The 15,000-nt window shown below is 37.8% G+C and overlaps 1 protein-coding gene across 1 annotated transcript in view; it reads right to left on the bottom strand.

Annotated features, from left to right (window-relative positions):
- Nucleotides 1-14,775, bottom strand: part of LOC143035805 (uncharacterized) — a 119,467-nt gene extending 104,692 nt beyond the window's left edge. Inside the window, exon 1 of the mRNA XM_076202779.1 lies at nt 14,607-14,775. The gene's annotated coding sequence lies outside the window, so the exon portion shown is untranslated. The remainder of the gene's footprint in view (nt 1-14,606) is intronic.
- Nucleotides 14,776-15,000: the final 225 nt, after the last annotated feature.

The following is a 15,000-nucleotide window of genomic DNA, read 5'->3' as shown; positions in this document are numbered from 1 at the left end:
GGTAAATGTATAGGCATAGAGCAAAGATGATGACGATGGTGAAAACTATCATTGAAGGGGACTGGTTCTATGTGAGGTAAATGTATAGGCATAGAGCAAAGATGATGAAGATGGTGAAAACTATCACTGAGGAGGACAGGTTCTATGTGAGTTAAATGTATAGGCATAGAGCAAAGATGATGAAGATGGTGAAAACTATCATTGAGGAGGACAGGTTCTATGTGAGGTAAATGTATAGGCATAGAGCAAAGATGATGACGATGGTGAAAGCTATTATTGAAGGGGACAGGTTCTATGTGAGGTAAATGTATAGGCATAGAACAAAGACAATGAAGATGGTGAAAACTATCATTGAGGAGGACAGGTTCTATGTGAGGGTTAGCAAGAGTGACGATGATGTTCCGAGTGGGGAAGGGTTTGTATCAGGTGTCTGCGATATCGCCATGGTTGTTTAATCCTTTCACTACTTTTCACAACTCACACATTTGTTTCAACCACAGGCATATAATCACATTCAACTGAAGATGCCCCTTGCCATTTAAAAGGATTAATACATCCGTGGAAGAAGTTTTAATGGAAATGACAATATGGAAAATTCAGTGTATAGTTATTCCGGAGGTATGTAGCAGAAATTCATTTCATGTCATCTGTAAAAGTGGCAAAGGAAATTGTTACATCCTTTCTCTATTTTCGCTTGACCTCTGTGCTGGAACATAACTGGGTGGATAGTCATTCCCACTTACAGTGAGAGACAGCGTTTAATGTAAAAAATACATGTTTACAATATTTACGTACATATGTACATACATATACTCGCTACCAACACTATCATTTCTTAGTAGAAGAGATCGCAGTACTAAAAGATAAAACTGGTAATCTTCATTTTTATCATCTATATCTCTCATGAACTCTCCTTCTCACTCTGTTCAAAAGAGTCTTTTTCCTTTTGCTCTTATACTTCCGTTTCTCAGCTCTTCTCAGCTCTTTTCGCTTATCTAATAGCTATTCCTACGTCATTACTCCATAACGCGAAGACATTGCCGAGCCGCCTTGGTGTGCATTAATTTTCTCTATGCGCTTTCCTTCGCGCTATTTATCCAATTTCTTCCAGGATGACTCATAAGTCCTCTTCTCTCCAGCTCCTGGAAAGAACATTCTTTTCGTCATTTTCTTACCCAACTCGCCCACACGAGTATACTATCTCACCGACGCCAAGTCACTTCTGCTACTTTTTTTCTTAATAATTTTATGTCTATTAACAATTCTTTCAGCCGAGTGAAATCTTTTGGTGGCATAGGTGTATGTACAGTACGTATGTATGCAATATATATGAGGGCATCATTGACAAACTTTAGGAATATGTCACTATAAACAAACCCATTTATCCAATGGCAGTATAAAAAAAAAGCATGATATTTTGAGAATGGTGTGGTAACCCAAGTCAGTATACTTTGCAGATAACCAAACACAGACGCCCTGCTCTTCGCTTCCCTTGTCTCCCTTTTTCCAGTCGGTCATTCGGCTACTAAAGGACATAAGGCAGTGGTAGTTTTCGTCTGCTTCGCCTTTTCCAGGTTCCGTTTATTTATTACGAGGGCCTTAGAGTGGGAAAAAAATATTACAGAAAAGTCTGAAGGAAAATTAAACATTTTTGGAGGGGGTTTTGCAGTCACATTATCAGCACATTTAGCTGTGGAGAAAAAGAAATAATACTTTTGGAAGCATATGCACACACACACACACACACACACACACACACACACACACACACACACACACACACACACACACACACACACACACACACACACACACACACACACACACACACACACACACACGCACACGCACGTCGGTGGAAGTGACAACGAAGTTTGGACTCCGGTGATATCTACAAATTTCGAGGATCACAACGACAAGAAAGTACCTGTGTTGTATTAATAGGGAAGGGGAAAGCTCGTGGGTGTTTGTGGGTGTAATTGTATGTATTAATGTACGCATGTTTGTATGTATTTATGCACTCACACATTCATGCGCGCGCGTGTGTGTGTCAAAATTACAAAGCGGTCTTTGCTTGTGCCAGGGTATTGCATGTAAGAGACAAACACATTAAGCCAGGCAAGGGGTGAGCCTATGCCTTGCTCTCTGTCTGGGCGTGTCGAACATACCTTCTCCCTGGACGATGGACTGCCCTTGTTAACGACGGAGCTCAGAAAGTTTAGATTGGATATAGTGGCTTCTTCAGAGCATAGAAGACTAGCAGTGGCGAGATCATTAGTTAAAGCTAAACCTTCATGTGGTCGGGCTGAACAGATGAGGCCTACCTCGCGGCAATAGCTGTGGGACTGTCTAGCTGACTACAGCACGCGTTTGTAAAGGTTATTACGGTTGATGAGCATGCAATACTTGTGTTACTGAAGCACACCTTGGGATTGATCAGTTTATGAAGATTATGGTCTTTCTGAGTCGTGTAACCTTGAAGAGGAGATATTTTATGCTAAGTTTGAACCAAAAGTTGATCAATGCCCACCAAGAAACACACTTATTGCTTTGGGTGATTTCATTGTGGTTAATGGCGCGGACAGAGCTAACTGTAAAGTAGGCAATGGCTCCCATGGTTCTGGAATAGAGTACATTAATAATTGTCTCTTGATCTCTGCAAAGAGCGAAAGGTTTAGTATTTGTGGTTTCTGGTTCCATAGACGAGAGCGACGCTGATGGATATGGTATAGCATGCTATAGTATACCAGAGAAGTCCAAGGAGATCGATCATATTCTTACTAGTGCTCATTGAAAGATACTACATAACTGCAGAGTCTATCGGAATGTTGAATTGTATGGGACCGATCATAAACGTGGTCACAACACTGAGTGCGTATCAAATCAAGAATAATCTCGAGATGTAACCCATCTGGGTTTCATCTGGAAAAGCTCAGGGTTAATGCGTGTGCCCATAAATACAAAGTAGAAACCTCTAATCTGCTTGAACTCCTTGACACTATTGAGAAATCTGAATATTTATGGGACACCTTTAAAAATGATCTGAAGGTTGCTGAGGAATGCATTGGAGAACGTCCAAAGTCGAAGAGTGGTGTGGTGTCGCGAGAGACACTAGAAAGAATATATGTAGGCTGTGATGCCAGAATGGTTGAGGAACCTGAACCAATACAGGACTCAGAAACGGCGGAATTGAGCTTTTGCGAGGATGGATAAGTAAAGGCACATCAGAGAAATTGCTGAGGATGTCGAGGGCCACTTTAATGCAAATTATCTCAGTCCTGCTTATCGAGCTCTGAAGAAACTCTGCTCCAGATCTGTGACCCAGAGAGACACATTCCGAACAGCTGATGGCTAGTGTCGGGCATGGAGGAATAGCTCACTTGTCGAGTACTTTGAGCAGTTGCTCTTGGGTAACTCTCCAAGTGGACAACTTCCCATTGATGGTTTTTGGTTGGTGGTTGCAGAGGTCAAAAAGGCTGGAAGCTGAAGACTGGAAAGGCAGTTAGCATTTCCAATATCATTGTGGAGTTACTAAAAGCCTGAGGTCTGGCTATGATCTGAGGGATGTCTTTGGTACCAAATGCCTTGGGAGAATCATGAAGTATCGCTGGAATGACTTTGAATCAAACCAGAGACTATACTGTGAGACTCAGTCTAGGTCAATTACCAGTATGATTTGTGAACGTTAACTCCAGCTGTATGGGAAAGTACGTTTTCCTGTTGCTGATCCCACTCAATTGGAGCATACGCGTTACTTCACTCACACATCGGCACCAGTCTCCACGGTCTCCCCGAGCAAGATCCCACGAAGCCACTCTTCCCACTCCAAACAACACTCGAGAAGTTTGATCAACTGGCTCTAGCCATGAATTCCAAGTGCGTCCCCTTTATCTCCTCCATCAAGGGATGGCTCATGTAGAGAAAACCCTATGAATAGGATCAACATTAGGGGAACATGGCACAAGCCGGAGTTGGCGTTTTTTAATCATGCTGGTAACTGGCCTCACAAAACGCTCTCTGGTTTGATACGAAGATACGAAGTTATTCCAGCGATACCCTATGATTCTCCGAATGCATTTAGTACCAAAGACATCGAGATGCCTCTTCAAGTCGGCATTCAATGTCTCACAGCCGTATAGCTAGAGAGGAAGTACAAGTGATTTGAAGATTCGAATCTTAGTCCTCCTACATAAATAAAAACAACGCCATACACTTAGTATGAGCGAGTACATAACACCATGGGAACTGCCAATCCTTCGAAGTACTTCCTCACATGACCCATCACCGTTATGCATTACGAGTACACTACCATATTATGTGAAGCTTTCCAGGACCACAGTGTCCTCGCCACATGCATGGACAGACCAAACTGTGTCATCTACTAAACCCCCAAGCTCCTTGACTTTGGTTTTAGTCCAGGAAACCTGAAGTTTAAACGATCTCGCCTCCATATGTAGTGGCCCCGCGAGAAGGACAGTATCATCAGCAAACACAAAGTCGGGGTCATTGGTATTCGTAATTTATGATGTATGTATATATACAGGGTGAGCATAATTTTTTTTCTTTGAATATAAACATTTACTAAGCCAAAAATGAACAAGATAGGACAATACTTTTGACATATAGTATATTTCTAGCTTTTTATTTATTTACATGCACATGACATTTAGTAAACCTCGACTTGGGCTCATTTTCTCTTTCGGAGAACATCTTAAAAATATTCAATATCACACCATATGTTTTGAGGCATCTCCAATGTTACAAATGTGCGTGATTGGCTAACACTTTCAGTATTTGAGGATTACAAATCGGTGTAATATACTTGGTTCTCCACACCCAGAGAAAAAAAGTCAAAGGGGTAATGTCCGGAATCAATGAAATCTGTAACACTGGAGATACTTTAAAATACATAGTGTGAAGTTGAATATCATATAGATGAGCCCATATGAGATAAGGTTTACTGAATTATATATGTATATGTGAAAAGCCTCTTAAAATATGCTATAAAACACAAAGAAAATTGCTCTATCTTGTTCAGGTCTGGCTTAATAAATGCTTTTAAACAAAATATTTTATGCACATTCTACCTATCTCTATCTATCTATCTATCTATCTATCTATATGTATATATATATGTATATATATATACATATGTATATATATATGTATGTATATATATATATATATATATATATATATATATATACTAAAAGTAGTAGCTTCTGTCTGTTTGTTTGTTTGATTGTTTATTCACGAACTCCTAGGGTTTTGAAGATAGACCCCATAACCATATATATTCTGATAGCATATCACTCCAGGTACTTGGATAACTATATTTCATTTCCAAAAAAATATCATTTTGGCTAGGGTTAAGGGTTAAAGGGTTATGGTGTGGTAACACACCACTACTATAGTATCCCCTTAACATGATTGGCATTTGTGACAAAAATTACTATGGTTAAACAGACTATTGTATGTGTTCATAAATATTATCTATATTTGTGAAATTTATGTTGCCACAAACTATGATAGCCCTTGTAAGGAGAAAGCATGTAAATGTAAAATTATTGTATGATTTCACCAAATGTTTAAATATTGGTTATTTCTATTTTACTTCTTCGCGGGCGGTAATATACTCGAGTTCATAGAAGAGAACGAAAAAACGTAAAGCCTGATCATCTTCACACCAGGTTTAATGACCCCTTATGGGTAGACAGCCTTATAATAATAGAAAAAAAAAATCAAGTTCAAAGATAATGAAAGGTTGGCTCAATTCTTCTCTTACGGCCAAATATGTTTTATATCCAAAGGGCGTCTCCCTTCTCCATTTTTTTCTTACTTTCTTAACATTGTATTTGTGTTACCTTTTCCATTACCTTTTCCATACGTGTAACTTTTTTCCACAAATTCTGTCAAAATTAAAATGATCATCATTTGTCCGCAGCAACGCGCGGGTAATTTGGCTAGTAGAGTCTCCGACTGTCACTACGGCGGTCCGGATTTGAATCCTACCCAGGGCTGAAATAATTTCAGTATCGCTGCGCTCCGAGTTATTACTCCAACTCTCGTGGGCGGGGAGTTGGGTGTGTGTGTGCGCGTGTAAGGTCACAGTATTACCCATAGATCGGTCATACGAGCTCTGAGCTCTCCTCCGGGAGGGAAATAGCTGTTGATCATGAGCCCAGCACGTGATTCAAAGACCAAGATGAACACACACACACACACACGCACGCACGCACGCACTCACACACACACACACACACACACACACACACACACACACACACACACACACACACACACACACACACACACACACACACACACACTTGCTTCCACCCGTGTATGCAGACACACATATGCAAATAAATGCAGGTATGTTTGCATGCCTGAATTCACACATAGTTATTCTGTACCCAAATGTGATTAATATTATTTTACTCTTTGTAAAAGAAATTATATGTGTGTGCGTGAGTTCGTGTTTGTGTGTGTGTGTGTGTGTGTGTGTGTGTGTGTGTGTGTGTGTGTGTGTGTGTGTGTGTGTGTGTGTGTGTGTGTGTGTGTGTGTGTGTGTGTGTGTGTGTGTGTGTTTACCTAGTTGTATTTTACGGGAAGGGGAGGTATGCTCGTGATGCCCCGTCTTCATATATCGTTTTATCTAGGCTGTTTTTAAATTCGTGTATCGTTTTTGGACACACCACATTTTCATCTAACTTGTTCCAAACGTCTATTATCCTGTGGGGAAAGCTGTTCTTTTTCAGGTCTCTTCTATAACTGTCTTTCTTCATTTTCTTTCCTTGTCCTCTTGTATCTCTACTATTCCATTTTATTAGATCCTCTCTATCAATAGTTTCTATGCCTTTCATGATTCTATAAATATTTATCAAGTCTCCTCTCTCTCTTCTGTAGCTCAAATTGTGCTAGTCTGTCCTTATATGATAGTTCTGAGTGTTGGCACCAATTTCGTAATTGCTCTTTGTATTCTTTCAAGTTTCGTTATACATTTTTTTTGTACGTGGTGACCACGTCGTCGCTTCATACTCCAATCTTGGTCTTATCAAAGTGACTAGTATTTTCTTCACCATTTCTTCGTCCAGGTATGTAAATGCCACTTTGATTGTTCTTATTAGATTATAAGTTTCTCCAAAATCTTTTTTTATATGTTTCTCAGGGGTCATATTATTCATAATAATGATTCCCAGGTCATTTTCATTTTCTACATTTCTAATTTCTTCCTCTCCCAATTTATATGATCCCACTATTTTTTGTTTTGCTTCTTCCAAATTCCATTATACTACATTTCTATTGAATTCCATCTCCCACTTCCTACTCCATTCCCATACTTAATTGAGATCACTCTGCAGCGACTCACAATCTTTTACAGTGTTCATTTTTTCAACAATCTTGCATCGTCCGTAAAGAAGCTCATATAACTTTCAATTCCTTTATCCGTATCATTAATATATAAGGCAAAAATTATTGGGGCCAGAACTGTTCCTTGTGGAGCTCCACTAATCACTGCATCCCAATTAGAGTGTTTGTCTCTTATTACCTCTCTCATTTTTCTTTCATGCAAGAAGTCGTCCATCCACTTCAGCAGTCTGCCCTGTATTCCTCCTGCAGTTTCTAATTTCTTTAACAATTTCTTATGTGACACCTTATCAAAAACTTTTTTCAGGTCAAGAAATGCACAATCAGGCCACCCATCTCGTGTATTACATCTATTAGCCTTGAATAGAAACACATTAGGTTTGTGACGCATGATCGTCCTTTTCTAAATCCAAATTACCTTGGATTTAGTACGGTTTTTTTTTCCAAATGCTTTACCCATCTAATTTTGATATTTTTTTCACAAATTTTAGCTACCGTACTTGTAAGAGAGACCGGTCTATAGTTAGTAAGGTCTTCCTTGTTTCCTCTTTTATATATTGGTACTGTATTTGCTTTTTTCCAATCTCCTGGAACTTTTCCTTCTTTCAATGAACTGCTTATCAAACCATGTATTTTGTATGTTAGTTCACCCCTGCATTCTCTCAAAATCCAGTTTGCCATTTCATCTGGTCCATGCGATTTCCTGACATCAAGACTACTCAAGTGATTCATTATTTCTTTCCTTGTTTCTTCTATCTCTTTCATAGGGGGACTTTCTCCTCCCACTCGACATCTCTAAGTTGTATGTTCTCCCTCGTAAACACCGATTTAAAATACCTGTTCATAATTTCTGCCATTTCTATTTCCTCTGTGTATTCAACTCCTTATTGTAGTTTCTCTAATTTTTGTTTTTCAGTTTGTTGTTTACAAATCTATAAAATAGTTTTGGTTGATCTTTACATTTTTCTATGACATCTTTTTCGTATTTTCTCTTTTCTTCTCTGCACACTTGTACATATTGATTTCTATAACTAGTATATACCATTTTTCAGGTCTTTAGTCTTTTTTTCCATTTTATTCAAGCTTATCCATTTTGTCTTTTAACTCCATACATCTTTTTTTTTTTTTTTTGCCTTGGAATATAATTTATACTTTTCCACTCCTTTATATTTTTTTTTCTTCAAAATATTCTATTTCTCTTCTACTGTTGTTTCCTCCTTGTATATCCTTTTCCAGTCTGCTTTTTAAAATAGTTCTCTCATTTTATCAATTTTTTTTCCATACATTAATCTTCTTTTTCTATACTGTTCGTTTTTTTCCATGTATTTTTCCTCACTTAGTTCCAGTTCAACCAATATGTGGTCACTTTTACTTATTGGTGTCTTATATTCAATCTTGTCCACTATTTTAGGTTCTGATGTGATTATTAGGTCCAGTTTCGATGATTCTTCCTCATTTCTATACCTAGTATTCTCTTGTATCCATTGCGTCATTGTATGTTCTACAATCATATCAAGTAGTGCATTTCCCCATAAGTCGTCTCCAACCTTCACTGTCATATCTTCCCAGCAGATTTCTTTAAAATTAAAGTCACCCATTATAACTATCCTCCCTCCACCTTCCATTATCTTATTTAGTGCTACCCTTGTGTCTTCTAACATATTTTTGTGTTCTCCCTCTTCCCATGAAACCGTTTGGGGAGGCCCATAATTTACCACAAACTTCTTGCTTTTTCCATCCCTGTTCTCCATTTCCATCATAATCATCTCTACTCTATTCTTTCCATATGTGACATTCCTCACATTTATATCCTTAGTCAAGAACATAACTCCAACCCCATGTTTTACCTCTCTTTCTAATCCAATAATTATATGCACCATGGACCTTTAAATGCTGTCTCCACAATTCTCATTATGTCCGATTCTTTTTCCTTCAGGTAATCATTCATGTCATTCAAGCCTATTATTAAGCCGTCAATATTTGTGTAAGACATTTTTAATTTTCTGCTACTTCCATTGTGCTTTCTGTTTCCCTTCTGTTTTTCTCTGCTGCTATGAACCATTTCCTCACTTTCATAACCACTACTCTCCAATAGAATTTCTCCTTGTCTGACTCTGTTCTATTCTCGCTTTTTTTTCCTTAGCTTCTAGTGTTTTTATTTTCTCATCCTCTCTTCCCTCTTCATTCATTTCTCTTTTTATCCATACCTTCTTATATAGATAATTTTTCTTAGTTTTCCTGTTTTTGCTAAGATATTCTCTGCTGTCGTTTTTGACCTGAACTTAACCTTAATTGGTCTGGTCTTATATGTATTGGATTTCCCTAGTCTATATATTTCTTCAATTTCTTGTTCCTCTTGAACTACTTCTAATATGCTATTTACTTTTTCCTTCTCCTCTTTTACTCCTGCAGTCCTATTTTGATTATGATTCTCTTCCAACCCTAATATAATTATACATTTCTTTTTATCCGCTAAGTCTCTTACTATATTTTCCTTCTCCCTCATCACTTTAATAACTGTGTCCTTAGTTTGTTCTTTCATCTGTTGTGTTACTATATCTCTAAATTCAACTTTGTTGTTCTCTTGGACTTTTCTCCAACCCTGTACCTCTTTTGCTATGGACTCTTTATTCTCCTTATTATTATTCTTTAATTCCTCATTCTCATCCTTTACTTCCCTTAACTGTCTTTTTAATTCTTCTATATCTTTATTTAGGTTTTGGTTCTTCTTTAGTTCTTCCAAATTATCAGCTCTTTGTGTAATCCGTTTAAGTTGACTAAACCTAACCTCCCACTGCTTGTTCATGTTCAAAAGTTTTTCCTCTAGACTTGCTAATCGGGGGAGATTGTCATTAAATCCATGGAAACTATTATCTTCACCTTCCATTGCAGTGCTCTTATCTATATGTCTTCGACTTCTCCTCTATCGTCTGCGCATCTCTTGTTGACATTTCTTCTGACTTCCGGGGCCCGTTCGTCCCCTTCCTCATTCCCTTCCATTTTCCTCAGTAATCCCTCCCTTTCTCCTTTTTCTTCACCTTCCCACTACACCACGAGCTTTCCCCTTCCCTACTAATACAACAAAGGTACTCCCTCGTCGTTGAGATCCACGAAATTTGAAGTTTTCCTGGAGTTCCAAACTTCGCTGTCACTTCGACTGTCGTGTGTGTGTGTGTGTGTGTGTGTGTGTGTGTGTGTGTGTGTGTGTGTGTGTGTGTGTGTGTGTGTGTGTGTTCGCATGATAATGTGTAGATGTATGTGTTTCATCACCATTATTAACGAGGAAAATACAGGGTGGTTCTGGTACCTCCAGTCACACCGGCGCTATTCCCATGGTTTCCTCTTCGAAGCCCAGATGCAGTCGTCCTCGGTTTTCGGTAGTTTTGGTTGAATTGCTTAAGCTATAGCTTATTCGGCTGCCCCCTGCGTCTCCTCCTGCCATGGATGCTTCTTGCGGTGAGAACTTTGTGACCGGAATTAGCATCAGGAATTCATGTCACTTGCTCCTTAGCATAATTTAATGTTTAAGAATTATGCTGTTAATGGGTATTGGCTGAGTATTACAACGACGTTGCTGGTTTGTTACAAAAGAAACGATGCCACGCAATTCTCTGTAGACACTTTGCTCTCGAAGACGTCGAAATACCTCTTCAAATCAACATTCATTGGTCATGTTCAGGAGGAGAGCACGATAGAGAGACTTGGAGATTATGATCTTTGTCTTACTGCGTAATTATTGACATCGCTATAAAATCTAAGCGAGATACAACTGGCCATGCTAATCCTGAAAGGAATTCTTGATATGACCTCCCATCTGATTTACAGGACCTTAATGTCCATGCCACATGCTTGGACAGGTTATACATTATCATCCTGTATGCCCTCTAAATGCCCTAGCCTTGGTTTTGGTCTATGTGACATGGAATGTTAGCGACATCTCCTCTTGTTCAGTAACTCGAGGGTTCCACCAACGACTCCGCAACAAGAAAGTCATTATTGACAAAGAAAATGTCAGCGACTTTCGCATTGATATTGATCGACAGCTGTATCAATTACCCAGTCAATGTAAGCGTGGAATAACGTAGGGACAAAACCGCACCCCTGCCTCACTCCTGAATTAACAGGAAACCGAACACGCCTCCAGAACACTCAGATTTCCGGGAGTCTCGGCAGTATCTTATAGTTTATATAAAATTGTGACACCTACTACATAGTCTTGAGCACATGCACCTCCCCTAAACTTTAAAGAATTTCCTTTTGAAGTCTTGAGGGATTACTTATCACTATTCACGTGAACTTGAAACAGAGCCTGAATGTTGTAATCTGAAGGTTATGAGTGGTTCAAAAGATCTCAGTTATCTGGTAAGTACTACAGCTCTGCAATATTTTCAAAATAATGGTAAGAAGGCTTCGACCCATCTCCTCAACTTATATTTCATATATATGATATACGTATGTATGAATGTATGTATGTTAGCATTATGTATGTTAGTATGCTTGTATGCGTGTACGTGTATATGGATGTGTGTATACACACACGTGTATATATGTATGTATATGCGGGTGGATGTACGTATATGCAAATGTCAATATATGTCAATGTATTCATATCATTGTATTATGTATATGTAGGAATATGTACGTATGAATATGTATGTGTATGTATGTGTTTATGTGCATACAACAGCAAATTGCAAACCCACAACCTTACAGTGGGTGTCAGCGATTCTCGGGACCTACTACATGTATCACGCTAGAAAGAACATTGGACTGTTATCTTCATTGTATTAATGCGGAGCTCTTCCCAGACCATCAAATTGTAATAGGGAAAGCAGGGCACAAGCGGCCCGTTGTTAAGGTTATTTGTGTGATAAGATAGAAGAAAAATCGAAGTTGTTCGAGAGAGATCTTTGGCCCGGCTCGGAATCACAGCATCAGATAATCGGGTCATTATCTCTAAATGAAGTTTAGAATCGGGTCTGCACCTCTAAATGAAGTTTAGTGTGTTGACGGGTCTAAAAATTATGTGATAAGGAGATGATTCCATTTCGAATCACGCTCGTAGGAAAAAAAAAAAAAAAAAAAAAATGATTGTACCCGGATTTGGTCCACGTAGACTTATATCTACATGTAAGTTTCGATATCACTATATACTCAATAATCATGTACAGTTTATATGTGCATATATGTATATGTGCATATGTGTATGTTTATGTGTATATATATATGTATATGTATATGTATATGTATGTGTATGTGTATATGCATATTCGTATATGTATATATATATGCATATGTATATGCATACGTATATGGATATGTATATGCATATGCATATGGATATGTATATGTATATGTATATGAACATACACATGTACATGTACACGTGCGTGTACGTGTACGCATATATGTACATGAACATATATATATAATATATATATATATGTATATATATATATATATATATAATATATATATATATATATATATATGTATGCACTGAGTTAAACACCACAGCATTGTCACAATTATTTATCTTCTTCCTAATATTTTCAATACTTCTCACTTTAGTTCTGACTATATTGAGAAGAATTGAAAATATTAGGAAGAAGATAAATAATTGTGACAATGCTGTGGTGTTTAACTCAGTGTGTATCAAGGAGAACCTGCGCCCTAAGTATGTATATATGTATATGTATGTATATATGTATGTATGTATATATGTATATGCATGTATGTATATATATGTATGTATGTATATGTATATATGTATATGTATGTATGTTTATGTATATATGTATATGTATGCATGTATACGTATGTATGTATATGCATGTATGCATATGTACAAATGTATATATGTATATGTATATGTATATGTATATATATATATTTATACATATACATATATTCATAATTATGTATAGTACATGTATATGTATATGTGTATGTGTATGTACATGTATGTATATACGTGTATGTGTATATTTATATATATATGTATATGTATATATATATGTATATGTATATATGTATATGTATAAGTATATTTATATGTATGTGTATGTATATGCTTATGTATGTAAATGTGTATGTATATGCTTATGTATGTAAATGTGTATGTATATGCTTATGTATGTAAATGTATATGTATATATATATAATATATATATATATATATGTATATATATATATATGTATGTATATATATATATGTATATGTATATATATATGTATATGTATATATATGTATATGTATATATATATATATGTATATGTATATATATATATATATATGTATATATATCTAATGCACCATGATCTTAGATCACGTATTGGAGTCGTGATCGACAGCTATTACCCTCCGGGATATATGAACTCTGAATTCAGTTAAGACAGATCTGTAAGTAATGCTGTGACCTCACACGCACTCACACATACATTTCCCCGCCCACGAGAGTTAGGGTAACAACTAGGAGGGCAGTGTTACTGAAATTATTTCAGCCCTGGGCGGGATTCGAAGTCTGAGAGCGGTAGTGGCGGCGGCGATCGTGTGTGTGTGTGTGTGTGTGTGTGTGTGTGTGTGTGTGTGTGTGTGTGTGTGTGTGTGTGTGTGTGTGTGTGTGTGTGTGTATGTGTGTGTGTGCGTGCGTGCGTGAGGTCGCGCGTGCGTGTACGTGTTCGTGTGCTTGTACATGTGCGTGTGTGTGTGTGTGTGTATGTTTCTGCTTAATATTATTTTGTTGTTGTATTTCAATGTGTTGAAACTCCTTTATACGTAGTGTCAAGCATAAATGGCCACCATTGTATTGTCATATATCAAACTTACCTAGAACCTTTTTCTCATTTACAAGTTACAAAAATTCTGGTGTAGCTTGCGTTACGGGAAACTTTCGTCCAATTATCACTTCAGTAATTATTTTTTTCTTCTCCGAGAAACTCTAATTGCATATACGTTCTTTTTCCCCATCACTGTGAAACTGCAATCGCAAACACTTTTTGTTAGAAATCATTGAGCTCGCTGTTTTCCTTCATTGGGTTCCGTCACTATTTCTTATAACTTCTTTTACATTGTGTTTGAGCTCCCAAAGATGACAGACACTATGTGGTTGATGAATGAAAATATAAAACCTTCATAGATCAAAATTCCGTAACCTCATGAAAAATCTTCCGGTTTGTTTGTTCTATATTTGCATACCCTAATAAACTAAAAACATCTCTAGAATATTTCTTACATCATATTTTCGGTAACGGCCGCATTACACGACTTCATATATTAATTATAAACCGAAATTTACAGCTGAATAATTAAACCTGTTGAGAGGTCTTTTATTCAGCTCATAGACTGATATCGAGATAATTTTCTAACGAATCGAAAGCGTCCCGAACGGTCCGCAACGCTCAGTCGCCTGAGCTGTACTGTGTTGTGGCGTCGAGACTGGGCGCTCCGCCGAGGAATGGAAGGGAGTGGGGGTGAGGGGGTTGGGAAGAGGGTGGGGGAGGGGGAGGGGGGTTGTGAGACAGGAGTGGGTGAGAAAAGGAGATTAAACACTCCCCCCCTCACACCACCCACCCCCCTCACCCTCCCTCTCCCTTCCCCCCCACCCCCGCAGTACAAGGGATAGACCT

The sequence above is a fragment of the Oratosquilla oratoria genome, chromosome 19, assembly GCF_046742065.1.
Source record: "Oratosquilla oratoria isolate Oo_2021 chromosome 19, ASM4674206v1, whole genome shotgun sequence".
Classification (NCBI taxonomy): Eukaryota; Metazoa; Arthropoda; class Malacostraca; order Stomatopoda; family Squillidae; genus Oratosquilla; species Oratosquilla oratoria.
Note: the sequence above shows the minus strand (reverse complement) of the source record. Positions and strands in the feature narration are given on the sequence as shown.